Below are 21,827 nucleotides of genomic sequence, written 5' to 3'. Positions count from 1 at the left end.
TTACTTGAGAAGGTTGAAGACTTCTAGTTAAATATTTTTCATTTGAGTTCATAGCCACCAAAATATTCAATATAAGCTTAGCAAATGTTGGTAAAAAAGATATTGTTCTATATATACTCACTAATGAGTGTATAGTTTGGTGGTAGGAAGTTCTTATTGTGTAGTGTGAGTTGTAAGTCATGGATTTTAATATTTAGAAGAAACTAAGTTTTGTTTTTTTGGTTTTTTTGGAAACCATTAACAAAGGTGTCTTAACACGCTCGTCCCTATAAATGGCTTTAACAGCTCTATTAATAGATTATATATAGGTGGGCATGTTGACCACCTCTGTAAATGGTTAGTAATAGAGGCCATTTGTTAAAGGCGACCAACTTGCTCGTCTTTGAAAATATAAATAAAAAAGCATGGACCTGAAATTCTTCTCTACTATCTTTTATTTGTCCAAAGTCAACTGTCTTAAGTTTGATCAAATTTATAGAAAAAATAATAATACTTTTAACATCATATAAGCTCTGTTAGAAACATTATGATACATATTTTTGTAACTTACCTTTTTGATATGACAAAATTTTAATATATTTTCCTATAATTTTAGTCAAGCATGAAGTGGGTTGACTTATCTCTACAACTAAAACATTCGTAGAACAATCGTCCACACTCTCCTTCGCCCGCTCGCTCGATGGCCCACCTGGCGCTCCCTTGCTCTCTCCCGCGTGCGGTGGGCCCAGTCCTGCGCGGACTCTCCCCCCTCCTCCCCGCATGACGACTCTTCCCCGACGGCGGTTGCGGTGCAGCATCCCGATGGCGGAGGCGCGACGTCCGACGTCCAGGAGGCTGATGCGGCGCAGCATCCCGAGGTCACCATGCCAAACCCTAGGCCGATGTGAGCACCTCCCTCCTTCTCCTGCACTCCCTGTCCATGTCCCCTCTCCCTCACTATTTCTTCTTCTCCGAGATCTGTATAAGGTGTCCTCCATGAAGCAGCAAGAGGGTGGTTACGGTGCAGCATCCCAATGGCGGACGCAGCCTGACGTCCGGTGTCTAGGAGGTTGATGCGGCGCGGCATCCCGGTGGCCCAGTCAGGCAGGCAGGATCTGCTGGTCACCATGCTAAACCCTAGGCCAATGTGAGCACCTCCCTCCCTCCTCCACTCCCTGCCCATGTCCCTCTCCCTCACTATTTCTTCTTTTTCGAGATCTGTGGTGTGTCCTCCATGAAGCAGCAAGAGGTGGAGGAGCTGCTCCGGTGGGTGAAGAAGCTAGAGAAAGCCAAGGCATGGCTGCTCGGTGAGAAGGAGGCCGCGGAGAACACGTCGTGGGTGGCTGCGCGAGGAGGGGGGCATTGGAGGCTTCTGTTTTTTTCCTACTGGACCTTGAATTTCATTGGATTACTTAGTCTCTTCGATCACCTCATGCTAATAAGTTGATGTCTGCTGCTTGTTTGCTATTTCTGTAAAGAAAGAAAGTGCTTGTCAGGAGTATTTAAATCAATTGCTTTCATCAATTCAGATGGTAAAAGAGTAGTATGAAATTGCTTACTAAAAAGTCTAACAGTTATTTTATATACTTGCTGAAAACTCACACACATGAATATTGGATTTCCTTTCATTTTGTGGTGATGATGGTGTTTAGTTCTATCAAAGATGCCAATGTCTTGAAGCAAAGATATTGAGGTGTATCTCATTTCATACTGATTTTTGCTTTGAATAAGATGTGTATAAAAGTTTAGGTGAAGAGTAAAGGTGAGCAATTTTTCAGTGCCAATAACAGGTGATTAAGAGGTCTGGGGAATCTACAAATTATTTTGGGGAGGGCTCCAACAAATTTCAGTTTCATCTGTTAACTAATTATATTAGGGATTCAGACACGTGGATCACTATTCTGATTGTATTGTTGTTTCTTGTATCCTGCTGCAGAAATAGTTGTGCATTTGCTCTTTGCTGTGAAGACTGAAGACATTGCACATTGACATTGCAATGCACTCTATACTTTTTTCTGCAGTGTTTGTTGTTTTACATATCTTCATCTGCCTTTTTGTTACACTATATAATATGTTGGGTGACCTGGTATTTTCTTCAGGAGGTGTGACATTAGAACTGTTGTTATTGTTGCTCAAGACGAGACACGTGCCACCGCTGTTCAACACCATAATCCAAGGGTGTTTGGTTTGAAGCGCCCACCTATTTTCAGTCATGTTGGCAACAGAGGGACGACTAAGGAGGCGTGTTGAAAATTCTGGTGGTGTTGCATGATCATTTAGTATAGGTTGGTGTCCGCCATTGAGAATCAGTCAACAGTGAAAGGCGCCTACACCAAGGGGCTCCTCAACACCAAGCCCATTCAGGTGTGTTGCTTATGCTCATAACCTGCTTAGCAGAATGCCAAGCAATGCATGCATTACCACTTATGGATATGCCATATATTCTTACAACACTACAAATCTGAAATGAGAATTTTCTCTTGACATGGCCATCAGATGTAGTAATAAGTTTTTGTTGATGAATCATTGTTTACCGATGCTTGCCATTTGCTCTGCTCTATCTGTCCATGATTAGATCTGCAATTATCATTGCAATTGCATAAACAAATATTTTTCTTTTTGTCCTGATCACGTAGAAATGAGTCTTCACTTGTTTAAGCAAATTTCCATATATTATGCTTTAGACAAATGTTACCTAAGGAATATACTCTTGCTGTTTTTAACAACAGTGCATTGGTTCCATTCTTACTAGAAAGCTGGTTCTCATTTATGTCTCTTATCTGAGAATTTGGTTTCGTCATGCATGCATTGGTTGTTTTACTGCAAAAATTACATAATATGTCCAGTCCTTAGAACTTAACTATACTTTGACTTCTTCCTTACCCGCTTTTAAGAAACTTTGCTAATAATATATTTGCTCACATGATTATTTTGGAAGCATCAGTAATACATAAATCTTAATTTGTAGATACTAGGAGGGTACTAAGAATCCAGTCCAGTCTTCTATATTCAGCATCATACTCAATTGGGAATGTGTTAAAACCTGCTTTGTAGCTCATGTAATATTTTTTTCTCTTTAGTCGATATGCAAATCTTTCAGCAAGACTACCATAGAATTTAGGTTCTAGAGATATGTTATCGATGCAAAAATTATGAAATGGGTAACAAGCAACATGGAGGGAAGAGGATTTTCTTGTTGAAAGGATTGAGATGTCGCATAGGGGGAGGTCTTCCTGATAGAAGGCACATGTGTACACTATCCCTAACAGCCAGTATTTACATGCCTGGGCTGGTCTTCTCGCATGGACAAGTTGTATGTTTCTGTCTAGATCCACTGCTAGAAAAAATTTTCAAATTATTGCCAAATGGAATAAGGATCATTATTTTGTCTATAGAGGTTCTTGATCAGCACAATCTGTAATGATGATCAGGTAAGTTTCATAGATAGTTCTCTGCTAAAACTTTTTCTGTGTTAACTTAGTGTCTTTTTAATATGTGCAAAAGACTGAACAATTGCAGGCGGGAGAAGCTATTTTAAGTAATGGTTGACTTATTGTTTTGACAAGACTAACCTTCAGGAATGTACTTCAAGCGATATGTTCTTGTATGCACCAAATTGGAGATGTGAGGATGAGAGAGAGAGAGAGAGAGAGATGTCCATTTTTTTGAAATGAACAAAGGCAGCTGTTATAATGAAAGGAAGGTGGCGAGAGGTCCATATTTTAATGTTTTTCCTTCACTGTTCCAAAATATTATGTTATTTATACATGCAAAACAAATGAAACTGGTGGCTATCATTTTCTGAACTTGCTTGAACTATGTAATTGAATTTTTGAATCGAGTGCTTGTGTTCTTTGCTCACGCTTTGTTTGGACAGTACTATATAAAATTGATGCTTATTTGTCTTCATATGGCTCAAACTAGCAAATGATGTTATTATCAGGTAAATTGTAGTGTGTGTCTGATGATCTTAAAACGTCATGTTTTTGTCATGCTTCTCTTCTCTTGTTGTGTTCAAATCCCGTGGCAACGCACGGGCATAAAACTAGTGGCAAATAAATATGCTATATTTCAGGATGGAGGGAGTTATCTAAGACACTTTCCACAGAGGGAGGCATTTTCACAAATTATAAGGGATTCTAGGCTAAGTAACCTCAACTCGGTTTAAAATGACAACATTGATAGCATATCTACCACTAATATCAATTACCAACCCAATTATGGAAACAACAATATCTCCCCATGATTAACGGAAGGTTATTGCTATTACCCCATAATGTGTCCTAAAATATTTTAGATACTATATTTCAAGTTGGAGGGAGTTTTTTACAATAATATATTAACCCCTAATATATAGTACCCATACAAATTTAGGGCTGCTGTATATATTCCTTTCAATAATGGCATGTATGTGTCCTTTTCATGAAGATTAAGGGTTTAGTTTAGGTTATTTTTCTTATGGCAGTTGTGGATAATTTAGATCAAGATTTAGAGGTTAGTTTAGAACATTTTCATAATGCATAAGTAATTGTTTAGGGAAAAAGGATCTATGGCTATTAGAGTCTACCAAATGCCAATTAGATGATAGATGTCTCTTATTTTTGTTAGAATTCTAAATTTTATCTTTTACCAACACATCCCAAAAGGATTAATGCACTGTTTGGTTGCTCTTGCTTTTTTAACACCTACCACATTAAATGTTTGGACACATGAATGGAGTACTAAACATAAATTATTTACGAAACTAAAAACACAGCTAAAGAATAATTTGCGAGACGAATCTTTTAAGCCTAATTAGTTCATTATTGGACAATTCTTAAATAAAACGAAGATGCTACAGTACCTGATAAACTTTAACACCTTCAACCAAATACCACCTAATGTAGCACCCAGTTATAGAAATAGTGAGATAAATATGTTACTGATCTTTACTTGATGCGGCGGGAGTGGGTTGAACAGTTAAATAATACTAGGTGAATTTTCCGTGCATTGCTGCAGAATTTTCTAAAAAATAAATCATTATATATATAACATTACTATATGGTATTCAGTATATTATGTATGTATACATATATATGAATTTGACTTGCATGTATTTTATTGTATTAAATCTAGTAAAAATTGCTAACCTAATAGAAGAAAAACTAATATTTGGTTATATTATAGAGGAATTAGTGATGAAACAAATAGTGTATCTACATGACTTGTATGTTAATAGATTAAATATTTAAAGTATTTCACATGATATAGATGATATGGTCATTTTTTTGTAATTAATATGGGATGACATGGATTTAGTGGGGAATGACGTGGACACCTTGCATGAAGAAATAGAACATTTAGTGGGTCACTTAGTGAGAAATGATGTGGACACGTATGAAGAGAGAATTCATTTAGTAGGGTTTAGCTTTATAAGAGTATATGATTAGCCATCAAATTTTGACACCTTCCACATCCTCAAGTAAAACAACCGTAATGGCCTGTTTGATTTCGTAATTTTGATGTTTTTTTATTATACCATATCATATACTTTTATAAAGCTAAACCCCACTAGATGAATTCTCTCTTCATGAAAGGTATCCACATCATTCTCCACTAAGTGACCCACTAAATGTTTTATCTCTTCATGTAAGGTGTCCACATCATTCCCCACTAAGTCTATGTCATCCCATATTAATTACAAAAAATGACCATGTCATCTATATCATGTCAAAATACTTTAAATCTTTAATCTATTAACATACAAGTCATGGATATACACTATTTGTTTCATCACCAATTCCTCTATAATATAGCCAAATATTAGTTTTTCTTCTATTAGCTTAGCAATTTTTTACTAGGTCTAATACAATAAAATACATACAAATCAAATTTATATATATATGTATACATACATAATATACTAAATATCATATAGTAATGTTATGTATATAATAATTTATTTTTAAGAAAATTCCGCAGCAACGCGCGGGGAATTCATCTAGTATCAAAAAGCATAAAATCCATTTGGTTTCGTGTTCCTTGTGGTACCATCAACCATTCGTCTGCTGTGACACCTGAAGAAATGCTGCATCTCGCGGTTACGCTGCAATCTGCATGTATCAAATAGTTGATCCGTCAAAGCAAAAACTCGGACGTCAAATCTCTACAACTAAAAAGGACCCATCTACCACACCCATGATGAAGCCACAACTCACATCCCTTTTAGCCATAATAGGCTATCCCATCAACCTAGGCCCCACTCACCCATGCATGTAAAATTGTTTTAGCGAATTTAAAAAGTCATAACTTTTAAACCGAAGATATAAATTAAATTCCGATTGCACCATTAAATTTGTCATAACAAATCCTTCAAAACAAGATCACACATAGATATATTTAGATAAAATTTTATTAATTAATATTTATCTCTACAACTAAAAATTATGGAGATGACCCATCCACAACTTTCATCCCTTTGGTGGTCTTTTTTACTGCGCGATGACACGCTATCCCATCAACTTAGGCTCCACTCACCTATGCATGCAAAATTGTTTTACCGAATTAAAAAAAGTCATAACTCCTAAACTAGATATATAAATTAAATTCTGATTGCACCATTAAATTTCTTATAACAAATCCTTCAAAACAAGATCACACATGGATATATTTAGATAAAATTTTATTAATGAATATTTATGTAACACCCGATTTTAAGGACAAAATCAGATATGCACCACATGTGAGTTTTAGAAGACAAGCCTCACATATAGCTACAAATAAGGGGTAATATCAAAGGACAACGCATAAATTATATAGCGGAGATAATAAATTAGAAAGAACCTTGGCAGCAAACACGGAAGAGAACTCCAAACTTCGGGTGTTAACCTCACTCTACAGGATCCAACTGACTGGTTGATCACAAGCCCAAAACTTCTCCTGAGGTGAGGGGGAGATAGCAAGAGTGAGTTCAAGACGAACTCCGCAAGTATAACAACTAGATTGTATAGATCCCACAATCTCATGATCAATGTGACATAAATAATATAGAGCATTAAACAATAATCAATGAGTTTCTTAACACAAGATTCATCACCCTTAATGTAAGAGTTCCCAAGGCCGCTCGTGACCGTGAGCACGGCTAGTATACCAGTTTTTAACACTCTGCAGAGGTTGTACATATTTACCCACGAGTCATGATTTACCCTTTCGCCTGAGGTGATCAGCCTCGTAACCCACTACCAAGGTAGGTCGGCAAGGATCACTATGAAGTCTTTCAAAGGTTCGTCTAACAAGTTAGGGCCGCTTGGTTTCGTTAGTCAGTCCGTGTGATTCTACCCCGCAGGGGATCCACGGTCTGCTATCCCCCATTTGCGCCACACGGGTAACCTCTAACAAGCTAGAAAAGTTACTCATACTTGACTAAAGCCAGAGCCATTATAGCCCTCATGGTTGCACTTTCATCCCGGTTATCACTTACGAATAAATCCTCAAGTTGTTAACAAGTCATTATTATCATTTGTTGCTTTATATCAATCTAGTCACAAGATCATAGTCATAGAATTAAAACCCAAATGCTATACTTGCCTTGATCCAATTGCTCCTGCTGGTCCTGCTGATTTTATTTGCTTCCATGGCTCTGATCTAGACCACCGAAGTAATGTCCACTGTCTAATCTCGATCATCGATTATCAACACACAAACAATCGGAGACAGACATACACGAAGCAAACAAGATTATAATTAGAACAGTACACCAGCAGTAAATAGATTTAAATAAAAGTTTTCTAAAATCATCTACACGCTGCTACGATCACGTCAACGGGAAATTCACGGAAAACGGAGTTACGACGTGAAATCTATGCATTAAACGGGACTGCAAAGGCTATCTACGGACTTGTATTTAACTAGGATATCTAGCAGTGGTGAATCTAGACAACAATGGTACCAACGCAAAGCTTATGAAATTATGAAACTAACGCAACTTGAACGGATCGAATCGGAGCTAAAACGGAGAAGATATGAATTTTCTAACATTTTCTTTAGAAAAGTAATTAATTAAATAGGGTCACGAAATTAAAATGTTTCAAATTGGTGAAACAAGGTTACTAACATGTAGAGCTCGCAAATACGAACCTAACGCAATTTCAACGGGTCAAATCGGAGTTAAAATGAATATTTTATGAGCTAAACAAACTCAGTGGCAAAACTGTAAATACTGAAAACATATTCTGATTCAAACCCAGACTTTACGCTTCTCCAAAAGCAAAGCGTATTTCTTGCAAAGCGCCATGGACTGCAGGTTTTATTTCCTAAATTCGAAAGGACTCTTTAGCAAAATATCCACCCGAAGGGGTATGGAGCGCTCCTGGCCATCGGATTGAAAACGGACGCTCACGATTAGATCGGGGGGGGACAGGAGATGCCGGCCGGAGGGGGAAGAGGAGACGGCGGCGCTCCATGGCCGACCGGCCCGAGCTCGCCGGAGAAAACCTACAGAGCGCTACGGAGCTCGGTTTCGCAAAGCAAATACACCGGGAGAGAGAGGAGGTCGCGGCGAATCCAATCCTAGCCTTTGCGCGGCCGGCGAAACGTCCGCGCAGCGCGGACCGCGGTGGCGCCATGGTTGGCTCCTCAGAGCTCATGGCTAGGACGCTAGGAGGCACCAAATCGCATGAAATTTGATTGAGAAGAACGCGGGGAAGGAGTAGAGCTCACCAGCGCGAAGAATTGGAGCGTAAATGGCTCGATTCGATGGGACGACGTGCGGAGGTCGCGGCAGTTTTCGGCGAGCTCGCTGCGCGTTCAAGAACGAGGGCAAGGATGGGGGGAGAGCAAATGGGGAAGGGGAAGGGGGCTCGGGCGCGCGCGCGACTCCAAATGACAAGGAGCGGGGGAAAGGAGATCGTGGGAGCGGGGGGGCGGCTCGGCTTGAGGTTGAGCAGAATCGGGAGAGGGGGAGCAGGGGCTGGCGGTTGGAGATGATGGAGCTGACAGATGGGCCCCATCTGTCGGCGGGAGGGAGAGGGAGAGGGAGTTGGCCAGCTGGGCCTCGGCCCAGGAAAAGAAGAAGGGGGCGCAGGGTTTGGGCCCTGCAGGCCGAAAGGAGAAAGGGGGAGAAGGGAAGAAAGATTTTCCTTTTTTCCTTTTTCAAACCAAATTTCCAAATATATTTTGAAATTGAGATTTTGTACAAATTTACATTTTTGTTGTTAAAACAATCATCTCAATAAAAATGCACCAGCATATATGCAACAACAATGTTTTTTCTAAACTTATATTAAATTTTAATTTCTCTAAAATTATTATTATTATTATTTTTCTTATATTTTGATGCTCACAAAATTGACACAATAAATCAAATTTCAACTATTTTAAAAACAAGCAAATTTTAGGGTGTTACAATTCTACCTCCCTTAAAATGAATCTCGTCCTCGAGATTCGAAAGAGGCTCAGATCCTTTGAGAGAAACAGGAAAATATCTTGATAACTCTTTCAACTTCAGAACTTGCATACCAAATGTAAACACTTGTACCTCAAGGTCACATCTCGTGAACAACATTTCCATTGAATAACTATTATTCATAGTTGGCCAAAGTCCATCTTGACTACTAATTTCTTTTAGCTTGCAACTCCAAGAGACATGGAAACTTAATATGCATTTGCTTCATCAGGTAGGAGTGGTCCACCGTGATACTCAATTCTTTTTCCTGACGGTGCTGTTAAGAGCATTTTGTACTTGGTACCATAGATCACTCCTTTGTGTGCACATAACCATCCATTACCAAGGACCAAGGGAATACCAAGCGACTCTAGCACAATGAGGTTTACAGTGAAGTTTTCCTTATTTATGACCAGATTGATATTTGAGCACACCTGATCTGCTTGTATTTCTCCCACTGGGGTTTGAACTAGTAAAGGCTTCCTCGTTGGACACTTTACCCTCTCGATTGTCTTTACGAGGTTGGTGGAAATGAAAGAATGCGAAGCACTCGGGTCAAAGAGAGCAAAAACTTGCACTGAGTCTACTTGAATATAGCCACCAACCACTTTGGTAGCTCCATGAATGTTATGCCTATCGACATTGCTCAGTCTTCCATTGATATAGTCTCGTTGCACCCTACTTCCATGAGCAGGCTTCTTACGGCTTTTCCTTTTTCTCTTTCGCCGTTGTGGATTCTGATTTGATTCACTTCCAACTTGCTCTTCAGTATCATTATTTTGATAGTACTCAGCTTCATCATACTCATAACATTCTTCATGGGTAGGATCATCATTCTCTTCCCACATATCAGTAAGAGGCATCATATAGGGCTCCTGATCCATGGGATACTACACTCCCTGTCATCAAGTTACCAATGTCAATGACACGAGAAGGAGAGATGATCATATTCATAGAATATCTCACGAGACAACTCTCACTTCAAGATAAGTTGAAAATGCATCAACCCATGATATCAAGGTACTACACCCCTTAAGAAAGGTCGACTAGGAGGCACAAGGAAGGTAGCTTGCACTTTTTCTTTTACCAGTTATCTTGCATTGAGACCTTTTTGACATCCCAAGGAACTTATGTGCAAGGATGAAACATATATCCTGAAATTTCCTCGCGGTATGAAAATCACCAGCACAGTAAAATAGACATAACTCTTGTTATGTTGATCCAATAGGGTTATAGCTTATACCGTTAGAAAGCTTAGAGAATTACAACCTTTCTATAGAACACTTTTCCAAATTCTATAGTTATATTTGTCCAAAACAGCAGGCAACCAAAACTGGTCCAGATTCTTGACAGCACATCTGTATCATCTTGTGATTTTTGTAACTTCCAAACCATAATAGCTATGAGGGTGATTCTTGTGGTCAGAGAAAGATATTGAAGTCCACTCTCATCCAGAAATTTTTTTTCATGATTTTTATTCATCCAAGATCAGAGACATAAGCCGATAAAGATGAGATACTCTAGAAAGGCACGATAAGGTAACAAGAGAAAAACCAAAACCCAACTATTTATGTCATTAATCCTTATGCCTTAGACATATAAACTAAATGAAATTGTGAAGAGACTCACAAGATCATTACACTCATTACAAAGATCCAAATCAAACATAAACATAAAGACAATTCAACCAAGCAGTAAAGGTTCACAAGGCACACAAACTCGACTTTCGCTGCTAGCGTTTTTATTATACAAGGCACAAACTCCTATATCTTAACCTCAGTGTGGCTACTTTCATGATGCATCTATTGATTCCTCTGTGGACAAGAGTTTACATAGTGTCCTTCCTGTCGACAGTGATAACACTTTTTCTTAGATGGATCCTTCGTGATATCATTTTCCACTGAGGTGTTGCTCGGTGTGTTATCAGCTCGCTGACTCTGAAGGTTTGTCTCTGGCTGGCTAGCTTTCTTCCTAACTTGGTTGATCCTTCGAGGTTGATACTCTTTATAAGTGATGGTCCATCCATCTATGCATACCTCATGAGCAGTGGGGTTAGCTTGAGAAGTTTCTTCATCTCCAAGGTTTGGATTTTCATGGCCAGAGTTCAAAGCTAAATGTGACAACTTAGAATTTGAATGTTGTTCACTTCCCAATGCTGGCTCTAGTGATTTTGCCTTCCTCTTCTTACCCTCATTAGTCACACAATTTGGTTTTACCTTAACTTCCTTTTTAGATGACCTATTCTGAAGACAAGGAAGACCATAATGCCTACAGCAATGGCATTGATCATGATATCCTGATGTATTACTACCAACACCTCCATGGGTTCTCATATTTTTCCAAGCTTCTGCTACTTGTCTCTTCACTGGTCCTGAGATGCACCGCTGAGAGTTCCCATTCTGAGTCACTTCTTCCACTACTTGCTTTTGCATGGCTAGAAGCTTCTCCTTGTCGAATGCTTTTACGAGTGGCATCTCTAAGACCTTTTGTTCATTCATGCCAAGGGTCTCCTCGTTATGGGCCATCTAAATAGACAAGGTGGGAGGATTTAGAATAGAGACAAAGTTTTATAATAGAATAGGGTAGAGGTAAGCATAAATTTTAGCAATTATCAAGGTTAAGGTGGAAGCAAGAAGTAAGCAGAGATAGAAGCATCCTAAAACGTCCGGTTCTAACTAGACTTGCGTCCTACAGTCAGCATTGCTTTGATACCACTTTGTAACACCCGATTTTAAGGACAAAATCAGATATGCACCATATGTGAGTTTTAGAAGACAAGCCTCACATATAGCTACAAATAAGGAGTAATATCAAAGGAAAACGCATAAATTATATAGCGTAGATAATAAATTAGAAACAACCTTGGCAGCAAACACGGAAGAGAACTCCAAACTACGGGTGTTAACCTCACTCTACAGGATCCAACTGACTGGTTGATCACAAGCCCAAAACTTCTCCTGAGGTGAGGGGGAGATAGCAAGAGTGAGTTCAAGACGAACACCGCAAGTATAACAACTAGATTGTATAGATCCCACAATCTCATGATCAATGTGACATAAATAATATAGAGCATTAAACAATAATCAATGAGTTCCTTAACACAAGATTCATCACCCTTAATGTAAGAGTTCCCAAGGCCGCTCGTGACCGTGAGCACGGCTAGTATACCAGTTTTTAACACTCTGCAGAGGTTGTACATCTTTACCCATGAGTCATGATTTACCCTTTCGCCTGAGGTGATCAGCCTCGTAACCCACTACCAAGGTAGGTCGCCAGGGATCACAATGAAGTCTTTCGAAGGTTCGTCTAACAAGTTAGGGCCGCTTGGTTTCGTTAGTCAGTCCGTGTGATTCTACCCCGCAGGGGATCCACGGTCTGCTATCCCCCATTTGCGCCACACGGGTAACCTCTAACAAGCTAGAAAAGTTACTCATACTTGACTAAAGCCAGAGCCATTATAGCCCTCATGGTTGCACTTTCATCCTGGTTATCACTTACGAATAAATCCTCAAGTTGTTAACAAGTCATTATTATCATTTGTTGCTTTATATCAATCTAGTCACAAGATCATAGTCATAGAATTAAAACCAAAATGCTATACTTGCCTTGATCCAATTGCTCATGCTGGTCCTGCTGATTTTACTTGCTTCCACGGCTCTGATCTTGACCACCGAAGTAATGCCCACTGTCTAATCTCGATCATCGATTATCAACACACAAACAATCGGAGACAGACATACACGAAGCAAACAAGATTATAATTAGAACAGTACACCAGAAGTAAATAAATTTAAATAAAAGTTTTCCAAAATCATCTACACGCTGCTACGATCACGTCAACGGGAAATTCACGGAAAACGGAGTTATGACGTGAAATCTACGCATTAAACGGGACTGCAAAGGCTATCTACGGACTTGTATTTAACTAGGATATCTAGCAGTGGTGAATCTAGACAACAATGGTACCAACGCGAAGCTTATGAAATTATGAAACTAACGCAACTTGAACGGATCGAATCAGAGCTAAAACGGAGAAGATATGAATTTTCTAACATTTTCTTTAGAAAAGTAACTAATTAAATAGGGTCATGAAATTAAAATGTTTCAAATTGGTGAAACAAGGTTACTAACATGTAGAGCTCACAAATACGAACCTAACGCAATTTGAACGGGTCAAATCGGAGTTAAAATGAATATTTTATGAGCTAAACAAACTCAGTGGCAAAACTGTAAATACTGAAAACGTATTCTGATTCAAACCGAGACTTTACGCTTCTCCAAAAGCAAAGCGTATTTCTTGCAAAGCGCCATGGACTGCGGGTTTTATTTCCTAAATTCGAAAGGACTCTTTAGCAAAATATCCACCCGAAGGGGTATGGAGCGCTCTTGGCCATCGGATTGAAAACGGACGCTCACGATTAGATCGGGGGGGGGACAGGAGATGCTGGCCGGAGGGGGAAGAGGAGACGGCGGCGCTCCATGGCCGACCGGCCCGAGCTCGCCGGAGAAAACCTACAGAGCGCTACGGAGCTCGGTTTCGCGAAGCAAATACACCGGGAGAGAGAGGAGGTCGCGGCGAATCCAATCCTAGCCTTTCCGCGGCCGGAGAAACGTCCGCGCAGCGCGGACCACGGTGGCGCCATGGCCGGCTCCTCAGAGCTCATGGCTAGGATGCTAGGAGGCACCAAATCGCATGAAATTTGATTGAGAAGAACGCGGGGAAGGAGTAGAGCTCACCAGCGCGAAGAATTGGAGCGTAAATGGCTTGATTCGATGGGACGACGTGCGGAGGTCGCGGAGGTTTTCGGCGAGCTCGCTGCGCGTTCAAGAACGAGGGCAAGGATGGGGGGAGAGCAAATGGGGAAGGGGAAGGGGGCTCGGGCGCGCGCGCGACTCCAAATGACAAGGAGCGGGGGAAAGGAGATCGTGGGAGCGGGGGGGCGGCTCGGCTTGAGGTTGAGCAGAATCGGCAGAGAGGGAGCAGGGGCTGGCGGTTGGAGATGATGGAGCGGACAGATGGGCCCCATCTGTCGGCGGGAGGGAGAGGGAGAGGGAGTTGGCCAGCTGGGCCTCGGCCCATGAAAAGAAGAAGGGGGCGCAGGGTTTGGGCCCTGCAGGCCGAAAGGAGAAAGGGAGAGAAGGGAAGAAAGATTTTCCTTTTTCCTTTTTCAAACCAAATTTCCAAATATATTTTCAAATTGAGATTTTGTACAAATTTACATTTTTGTTGTTAAAACAATCATCTCAATAAAAATGCACCAGCATATATGCAACAACAATGTTATTCTAAACTTATATTAAATTTTAATTTCTCTAAAATTATTATTATTATTTTTCTTATATTTTGATGCTCACAAAATTGACACAATAAATCAAATTTCAACTATCTTAAAAACAAGCAAATTTTAGGGTGTTACAATTTATCTTATAAAGATAAAATATTTTCTTTTATTAAGTAGAAACAATATTCTAGGTTCAACACACAATGTTCTGTCTTTGTAAAAAAATGTTATCGATTTAGAAGAATAGTATTTTGGTTTTAGATTTATGAAACTGATATTACAATATACATAAAAATACATAAATACATGACATAGATAAAAAAATAAAAAAAATCTAGAGTAAAAAAGCATATGAAAAAACCCGTAACAACGTACGGGCATTAACCTACAACACATTCTGCACATGCTATGGTTAGAGATTGGGAGGATTAGGTGCACAGATTTTGAGCGTTGAACTGCAACATCTGGGTATCCAACTGCCAATTCATAGGGCGGTCTCTCAGCGCTGCCCTACTTCTGCAAATATGAATGGACACCGGCATCTGCCGATCAATGCTGACACTGCCCCTGAACCTGCTGCATTAAATTTGTTCCCTCCCCTCTTGCTGTGGATGAACATTCTGAAGCATGGTCCCCGTATTCCCTATACCAAATTTTAAATCGATTCGACTATTTTGCTTACGCTACATTCTGACAAACTAATGTCACGTCAACCAATCTATGATTTAAGCCTCTTAGCTAAGGCAGTTAAGGTTGGCAAGTTATGTGGCTAACAATTAGTTAAAGATTTGGCTAAAAAATTAGCCCTCCTATATTATACCTCCTGTTTGGATGTACTATAGCTAATTTTTAGCTAGCTAGCAATTAGGTCCATTATCTAAACAGGCCCTAAGTTTATTATTCCAGGGACATATATGAAAGTAAGATATGTATTCAAGTAGATGAGTGAAAATATCATTGGACTATAACTCTAAGTACAAGGGGAAATCGTCGAGCATGTTCTGAGACATGTCACTTTGGCCACCTGAAAAAGATGAAACAGATATATATTGAATACACAGGTGGGAGTACCAATCTGTCCCGTCTGGACATGCAATTGGGTCAAGTATCCAATCTTTGAAAGTTCCCGGCCCTCTCAATGGTCCAAGCAAACCACATCTTAATCGATGTGCAAGGAGCTACTGAATGGTCGTGTTTTGATGCAAAACGCTCCCATTATGTTTCCAACTGTTCCATTGGTACAGCAGATTAATTATTAGCTGCAGGACCGGCCATTTTATTCAATCAATTGATACAAACACTTCCGTTCTTTTTCCCATTGCATTTTACTTTGGAGTTTTTGAATTTACAGGGATGCTATGGAGTGGATGTACAGAGAGAGCTAGAGTGGATTATTTGGGTCAGGCCGTCAGGGTTCAGAATTTCAGCAGGGAATCACTGAAAATCAAGCAATTTGTGGTTCTACCAGTCACCCTGTAAACATATAATGAGCCAGGTTTTCAGCTAAGGTTCTGAAAAATTCCCGAGCTCACTATATGGTAACCGGGGGACGGGCAGAACACTAATTTGCTTGATTTTCAGTGATGCCCTGCTGAAATTCTGAACCCTGACGGCCTGACCTATGTTTGTTCGATTTTTCTATTGACTCCTGTAATAAATCTTTAGCTCCTCACTTCAACAAAAACTAGAAATGCTTCTCTCACCAATTGAACTTTGGTTTTGTTTTTTACTAGCATCTGCTTATTGGCATATTTTCAAAGCAAGCTTTTAGGGCATTCTCAACCCAGAAATCAAATGGTTCTATGTCCATTAATTAGGGTACTAACTAAGCAAAAAGATAATGTCGCACTACAATTATGCATAGAAACTACTTGTGATTTCTAAAATTGTGACTGCCCTTAGCCACTTCCTCGATTTTTAGCGCTGTTGGGGGTTCAACCTCGATCAACGTAGTCCTCAATATTTTTGAAAGTAAAATGGCAGGAGCTCTGCCTCTCAATTAAGATTGGAAAAAAAGAGTTTATGTACAGCAGTTTTGCAGCCACCCCCTCCCCAACCTTGTTCTGGGGGAACAAAATACAAAATACAAATGCACTTAAAACGATTATACGCTCCAAGTTTGGGCCCTCCTCCACTGTAGGATATTTTCTTTTGTTCTTGAAGCCACCTGCAGCGCCGTCTTAGGCGAGTTAGAGAAAATTCTCATGCTCCTTTCTTTCCTGACGTTCCAGATGGTGTAGATGACTAGACCATTGAAGCGCCTCCTATCATTCTTGGCTATCCTAGATTGTGCGAGAAGATGGGCTGAGTCAGTTGCCGGTAGTACTTGGCCGGTATCAAAGTTCTCCCACTTAAGGATCTGCTCCCACACTAGTCTGGTGAACGGGCATAGCAGGGCGAGGTGAAGGCATGTTTCTAGGGGTCCATTGCACAAGATGCAATGCTCTTGGTGAAGCCAACCCTTCTTCTGTAGATTATCTGCCGTGAGAACTTTTTCCCGTGCCATGACCCATGCAAATACCTTGCATTTGTTCTTTGTGTGCGTTCTCCATATAAGGTCTCCTTTGAAAGCTCTATAGGACCCAGAAAATTGGATCCTATACGCTGATCTGCTAGAATAAGCACCACTTGATGTCCATCTCCAGATGATGGTGTTAGGAGTGCCCGGCATTAGGTGAACCTGTTGTATCCTGATCCATAGCGAGATGAATTCTTCCACCTGCTGGTAGGTAGTCCTCAATATCACTCAACAAACTACAAGTAATATGACATCAAAGATATTGTTTTCATTAACAGGCTGTCTCCGTGTTTGGCTATTTTAAAGGGAAACCACCATCGCGTAAAGACAACAAAAGACCAACATGGGAAGCTAACTACAGAAACACCAAGGCGAAACCAAAAACGCAAGGCCGAAGGTAGAAGGCCTACTTCAGGATGCAGCTAAGTCAAAGCAAAATGAGATGAGCCGACACAAATCCGACAACTAGAACAATCTACGAGTGTCGATTGATTTCAGTTGTTTGATGCTCATGTTGCCCTTCATGGTGAAGAAAGTCAAACCTTGAATATAATAGCTGGTTTAGGGGTAAAATAGGGGATTGTACCAGGATTATCGAAGACTCCCCCAATTATAATACCCCCTGACGAGTACCTTTTTCGAATGAAATCTTATGAGTTAAGTCCACTAATTGCTTGTGTGAATTCTCACCAATGCTCATCACTTGACCATCCGTAGCGTCTTGTCTATGACCATGGGAAATAGCTATAGCTTGTAGCCGTGTCCTCCATGCTCATTGACTGTGAGCTCCTCGAGGAGACATATACTCCCTTCATACCTATAAAGAAAGTCGTTTTGAATAAGATTTAGGTCAAACATTGAGAATAAATCATGAATAACTTTTAAGTTGTTGAGTTTGGAAATGTGAAAACCATATGAATAGAATTGTTTTCAAAAATACTTATATACATATACTATGTTTTGATAAACACTTTTATAAATAAGGAGTCAAAGTTAGGTTTGAAAACCATGTTGTTGTCCAAAACGACTTTCTTTACGCGTATAGAGGGAGTATATGCGGTGATATGTGCATGTGGCAGTGGATACAGAGATAGGATTTGGAGTGATGACATTATGTCTATGAGGAACAGAAGTTAAGAAGACGAGGCATTCGCAACTAAGAGCATCTCCGCCAGTTCTCTGGTAATATATCCCAATTCTGTAGGTATTTGGGTAGCCCAAAGAAATTTTTTGAATATTAAGGGAGTTGCTACAGTAGTACCCCCCCAGTATATCTCTCCTAATAGCCATATGAGGTGGGTCCCATAGGTGTATAGTAGAAAAGAACATTAAAAAGTAGCAAAATTTGGGATGGTACCTATGCTATTGGGGAGATAGAATTGTCTTTATTTGAGTGGAGATGAAAGAAATATTGGTGGTCTGAACAAAAAAAAATAATTCAAGGGCTGAGAGAAGGGCGGTGGGCAGGGACTTGTCATAACTCAGGAGCAGAGAGAAGGACGGTGGGCAGGGGCTTGCCCTCCTAACCCCCTAAGGTGGCATTTTTATCAATATTTGACTATAAAAACCCCGTGAATCGTCTCATGTGATTTGGTCTTTTAATTATACTATTTTGTTGTACAAGATTGTTGCATGAAATTATCTGAAAATTCGGACATCTAAAATATACGAACCTCCTTTTTTCCGATACCTAGCGGACAGCCCTCCTCACCCCACCCCACCCCCCTAAATCCTAACCGCGCTCAAATATGATCATATTATGAGATAAGGGGGAAGTATTGAAGTACTGTTGGAGATACTCTAGGTGTTGGTTTTTAAGCTCTAGAGAAGTTAGACGTTTGGAAGGGTGTGAAGCTTAAAAACAAGCAGAAGCCGAGCATCTGGTCCGCCGAACTCAGGTTTGTGATTAATCAAAATTTGAAACTATAGCTAATTGATAAGCTATGGAGTATGTAGGTGCGAATGTCACATTTAGAGACTGAAGCAAATATAAGAGATTTGTCACTGTTAGCTGACCCAATAAACAGCACTACCTCTCTGTTTACGTTCTTGACTCCATGGCACGGCACCCCTTAAATTAAAATTCAAAATAAAAATGCAGTCAAAAAAAGAAGAAAACTCTTTATATCAACAATTCATGAACTTAAATTTGTCTAAGAGATTGGCAGCTCTACAGTTGCACATTGAAGAAAATGGACACCACTACGGCTCTACCTACATCTTAACCTATTTTTACCGCTAGAATTATCACTGGTGGTTTATTTGGTTATCAATCCGTAGTGATAAGTTTATTATCACCACTGGATCAGTGATCAAACACGTTGGTTATATTTCCAACCAGCAGGGATGCTTATTTTGACGGCCTTTATTGTGATACATCTAAATAACTAATGTTTTTTTACCATATATTATTTTATAGGAGGTAGTAATAATAAATCTATATTTAATTCTTCTTAATTTTGGAAGAAAAGGAAGTGTCCAACTATGTTGTCTACTTCTTTTTGGAAAGTTTTGTATTGATATATTTTTCAACGTGATGGAATTTAGCAATGATTTTTTTAAATGTAACAGAACGTGATATACACAAAGTTGTGTACGACATCATGATTCAATGTGTGACCTTGTTTATAATGTGATCAAAGACAAATGTGTGTTCTTTGCATTGGTCTAAATTTTTTCAAACAAAAGAATACTACATACGAGGTGTACGTGAACTAAGTTTTTCTTTGCATGGTCTAAATTTTCAAACAAAATAATACCGCATACATAAATTTTCATATCTTTTTTCCTTTTCTTAAGTTAACTTATATTAATACAAAAATCTAAAAATTTAATGGCGCAGATTTATTTGAGGTATTACTTCATAGTAAGTAACGTTGTACCTATTAATTCAAATGCAGCATAATAATAAATAGCATGAGAAATATTCATTGTCATACATCAAGCCCACAACCCCGTATCACTACCATGTTGCATCAAAATATAACGAGTCCATACATCAAGTCCGGCCACAAGTCAACATATCCAAGATATAAGTTTTAGAAATACAATCCAAGCTAACTTATAATACATGACATGTATTACGATATTCGGTAATGCTCTAGTTAAGGCGTCCGGAACGGACGGACACCTCACTAGCTCTCGCCCGCACCCGCCTGTTCCTTCCGGCCCATTCCCACACCCGCTCGTTTCTTCCGCCCCCTTCTTGCACCGTGACATCTCCACACCCGCGTGCCACCACGCTCCTCTACCGTGCCGCACCTCTCCCCCCACGCGTGTCACCCGAGCCGTACGCCTTGCTGCCTGCCTCCCCCTCCTCCTGCTCTAGTGTGGAGGTGGCCCCGGCGCGAGCGCGAGCTGTGATCCACACAATCGTCCCCGGCATGGCCATAGATCCGGCGGCTCTTTCACCCACGCCAGCGTCCTACTCCAACCACCCCGAGCGGCTCCTTCACCCACCCCGGTGGAGCCCCTCCCCTCACACTGGCATCCTCCCCCACCGGGAGCCCCCAATGCCTAGAAATCTAACGGTCATGGCACTCCCTGCGCTAGGATTTCTCTCCCACCTTATGTTGCAATTGTATGTTTCAATTGTTTAAGAAGGTTTAAAGGTAAGTTGCAGTTGAATCATATAGATATGTGTAAAAGTAGATCGAGGGATGTTGCACATGTTGCAATTGTTTTAAGAGGCATGTCGTATTAGTATGTTTTGAGTGTTTTAGATGTCCCGGACGTATTGTTGCAAGCGTTTTTTGATATGGATATTGTATAGTTCCACATATATGTTGCAACAGCATAGCAAGTGTTTTCAAGTTGCAAGTGTTCTTTTTGGATGTTGCATATGTGTTTCACATATGTTGCAACTATATTTGAGATGTATGTTGCACTCGGGTTTCATATTGCACATGTTTCAAGTTGTTTTGAGAGTCAGGGGCCATTCATGAATTGAGAGCGGTGAGCCGATGGACGTGGCACGTGGCATGCTTGGAGGCCGTCATCGAGGGGCACAACGGGCCGGGGTGGGAGTACTCCTGCAAGGGTAAGGCGAATGGATGGGGATGGGATTGGGATGAGGTACGGTGGCGAGGGCGGGGGGAGGGCAAGATGCGAGCGTGTCAGGCGTGTGAGGGATGTCCCGATGGAAGCTAAGCTCATCTGCATGTGTGTGGGGAGCGGAGGGGTTGCACGCGAGCACACAGGCAAGGCAGCAGCGCGAGCGTCCGGACGCTAGCGCTTGGATCAGACGTCCAGACGCTAGCACTTACAATATTCACAAGATGAATCCGAGCTGGCCCTTGATTAGGTAAGGCAGTATCCTCCATTCAAACTCACAACTTGGTCCATAATAAGACTAGCTAGTTTTATGTTAAAAAAACTAGCTAGTTGTTCTTGAAGCACACAGGTATCTCGGTGTCCGACTACTTCGTGCAACACAGAGTGGGAGAAGCAAAAATGTACTAAACATAATTAAGACATGTATTGCATATACTTAAATTAGCTAGCTAGTGTGATATACATTTGTTAGTCGTCAATTGACCAAATACACAAACCTAGAGCATATTTGGTTGGAGACTAAAGCTTGTCATGCCAAAGGTTAGTCATGCCACAGTTTCTTTGGCAGCTGTTT

At 40.4% G+C, this 21,827-nt stretch overlaps 1 long non-coding RNA gene across 1 annotated transcript; it reads left to right on the top strand.

The window, feature by feature from the left end:
- On the top strand, window positions 742-1,507 carry LOC110435833. The gene is made up of 2 exons (XR_002453686.1): window positions 742-883; window positions 967-1,507. It is a non-coding gene; the product is annotated as an uncharacterized LOC110435833 (long non-coding RNA).

This window comes from Sorghum bicolor, chromosome 5 (assembly GCF_000003195.3).
Source record: "Sorghum bicolor cultivar BTx623 chromosome 5, Sorghum_bicolor_NCBIv3, whole genome shotgun sequence".
Classification (NCBI taxonomy): Eukaryota; Viridiplantae; Streptophyta; class Magnoliopsida; order Poales; family Poaceae; genus Sorghum; species Sorghum bicolor.
The sequence above is the reverse complement of the archived record's forward strand: the minus strand, read 5'-3'. Positions and strand labels throughout refer to the sequence as shown.